The sequence below is a fragment of the Prenolepis imparis genome, unplaced genomic scaffold, assembly GCF_030444845.1.
Source record: "Prenolepis imparis isolate NDT839.2.m4 unplaced genomic scaffold, iyPreImpa1.0 SCAF_178, whole genome shotgun sequence".
Classification (NCBI taxonomy): domain Eukaryota; kingdom Metazoa; phylum Arthropoda; class Insecta; order Hymenoptera; family Formicidae; genus Prenolepis; species Prenolepis imparis.
This window is the reverse complement of record NW_028141336.1, coordinates 45,001-47,972: the sequence shown is the minus strand read 5'-3', so window position 1 is coordinate 47,972 and position 2,972 is coordinate 45,001. Positions and strand designations below refer to the sequence as shown.

The 2,972-nt window shown below is 50.6% G+C and overlaps 1 pseudogene; it reads right to left on the bottom strand.

The window, feature by feature from the left end:
• Positions 1-402: 402 nt before the first annotated feature.
• On the bottom strand, positions 403-1,583 carry LOC145947896 (small subunit ribosomal RNA; annotated as a pseudogene).
• Between the last annotated feature and the right edge of the window lie 1,389 nt (positions 1,584-2,972).

Below are 2,972 nucleotides of genomic sequence, written 5' to 3'. Positions count from 1 at the left end.
ATTTTTTTTAATAATTCAAGGAAAAATCATTTATATAAATTATTATATAAATTTAATTAATCCAATCGCAAAACAAATCTCTTTATATATTCATGATATAAAAACTTTTTTAAAACCCGCCAGCCGAAGCCGGGGGCCTTCGCGATACCATAAGGTACGCCTATTTAGCAGGCTAGAGTCTCGTTCGTTATCGGAATTAACCAGACAAATCGCTCCACCAACTAAGAACGGCCATGCACCACCACCCACCGAATCAAGAAAGAGCTATCAATCTGTCAATCCTTCCGGTGTCTGGGCCTGGTGAGGTTTCCCGTGTTGAGTCAAATTAAGCCGCAGGCTCCACTCCTGGTGGTGCCCTTCCGTCAATTCCTTTAAGTTTCAGCTTTGCAACCATACTTCCCCCGGAACCCAAAAGCTTTGGTTTCCCGGAAGCTGCCCGCCGAGTCATCGGAGGAACTTCGGCGGATCGCTAGCTGGCATCGTTCATGGTTAGAACTAGGGCGGTATCTGATCGCCTTCGAACCTCTAACTTTCGTTCTTGATTAATGAAAACATTTTTGGCAAATGCTTTCGCTTCTGTCCGTCTTGCGACGATCCAAGAATTTCACCTCTAACGTCGCAATACGAATGCCCCCATCTGTCCCTATTAATCATTACCTCGGGGTTCCGAAAACCAACAAAATAGAACCGAGGTCCTATTCCATTATTCCATGCACGCAGTATTCAGGCGAAGGTAGCCTGCTTTAAGCACTCTAATTTGTTCAAAGTAAACGTACCGGCCCGACTCGACACTCAGTAAAGAGCACCGCGACGGGATATTAGTTGGGCCGCCCCTCGCGAGGCTAAGCCCACCGGTAGGACGTCCCACATCACGCCAGTTAAACACCGCGAGCGGTGAACCGACGGTGTGCGACACAGATTCAACTACGAGCTTTTTAACCGCAACAACTTTAATATACGCTATTGGAGCTGGAATTACCGCGGCTGCTGGCACCAGACTTGCCCTCCAATGGATCCTCGTTAAAGGATTTAAAGTGTACTCATTCCGATTACGGGGCTTCGGATGAGTCCCGTATCGTTATTTTTCGTCACTACCTCCCCGTGCCGGGAGTGGGTAATTTGCGCGCCTGCTGCCTTCCTTGGATGTGGTAGCCGTTTCTCAGGCTCCCTCTTCGGAATCGAACCCTGATTCCCCGTTACCCGTTACAACCATGGTAGGCGCAGAACCTACCATCGACAGTTGATAAGGCAGACATTTGAAAGATGCGTCGCCGGTGCTAGGACCGTGCGATCAGCACAAAGTTATTCAGAGTCACCAAAATAAACGGTGGACGAACGGCGAGCCGCCCGCCACCGATTGGTTTTGATCTAATAAAAGCGTCCCTTCCATCACTGGTCGGGACTCTGTTTTGCATGTATTAGCTCTAGAATTACCACAGTTATCCAAGTAAATGTGGGTACAATCTAATGAACCATAACTGATTTAATGAGCCATTCGCGGTTTCACCTTAATTCGGCATGCACTGAGACATGCATGGCTTAATCTTTGAGACAAGCATATGACTACTGGCAGGATCAACCAGGGAGCTTCGTGTTCGGTTACTCGCAAGGAGTAACTCGCGAGCGAGCCCGAGAGACTCGTCGCTAGCTCTCTTGAGCGCGCGTCCGGTGGCCCGGTGTTAATCGGGCACCGACGCGACGCTCGTGTGCCGTTTCATTGCCGCCGGTCTTGCTTAGCCGGTCGGCGACACTGTGTGCGTTGCGTAAAGTATACGCGAGAGAACGACAAGGTTCGCTAAGAACTGCCTTCTCTCTCCTCTTGATTATCCTTGTTATATCTCTGTTGATATATATATTATTATCATCGACTTTTCTTTTCTTATACAAAGATCATATACTCATTCTCATTCTCCCAAAATGTTAAAATGCTCGGGTCTCGAAAGACCCGCGCGATTTACCCTGACGCTAGATCGACGGTGCCGATGCTTAGACGTCGAGGACAAATTCTGTCTGGTTCGTACGTTCAAGAACGACCAGTAAAAATCTTTCGCTACGGCGTACAAAGCGAGCGGGAAGAGCGTTTCTTGCCCTTCCGCCAACTCGTATCCGTGGAGTAAATGTTCGGTAAGCGCGACGATTCCACTGCTGCGTTCAAAACGAGAGGGAATCGCGCGGCCAACACACTAGATGCGTGCGCGCCACATAAGAGCCATTCGGTCTTGCGACACCGACTCGTGGCAATGCTGTGATCGTATAAACAAGTGTGTATATTTTACGCGCGTTCAGCGGCGAACGAGTGGAGCGCGTATCGCAATCTCCGCCGCCAAGGAGAATTACGACAAGACGACGACAACGAGTCGTAACGTCTTTGCGAGACAACAAGTCTCTTCCAAGAGACTTGCCCGTGTACTGCTCGATTATTATTCGTGGTTTCCTTCTTTCCCTATTAATATAAAGTTAGAGTACGCACGAAACGTTCGAGACGCGCGGAACGCGACGTACTTCTGCTACATAGTCGTGATTCAAAAGTACGTTTCTCGACTCGTCCGACTCGCCCGACTCGCTCGACTCGTTCGTAACGCCGAGCGCGACGTATCTCTTATAGTACCCAACCGGCCGACCGGGCGGTCGGCGACGCACGGTCCTACGCACGGACGCATACGAGCGCGAGCGTCAAATGGACAGCGCAATCGAGACTACGTCGCGACAGTCTCGGTCGCCGGCGGTACCTCTGGCCGCGGGCGGCACCTCCGATCGCCGGCGGTACCTCCGGTTACCGGCGGCACCTTCGGTCGCCGGTGGCACCTCCGGAACGTCGAGAATTTATTCAGAGTCCTACGGCTGTAGGGCGTCAACTCCGAAACATTTACGGGCGAACAGCGCCGAAACGGCTAGAGATACGGGAAAAAACGTTTCGGACGAACGTGTCATCGCTCTCGGAGTATCGTCAGACCGCGTAGACATATTTTCTA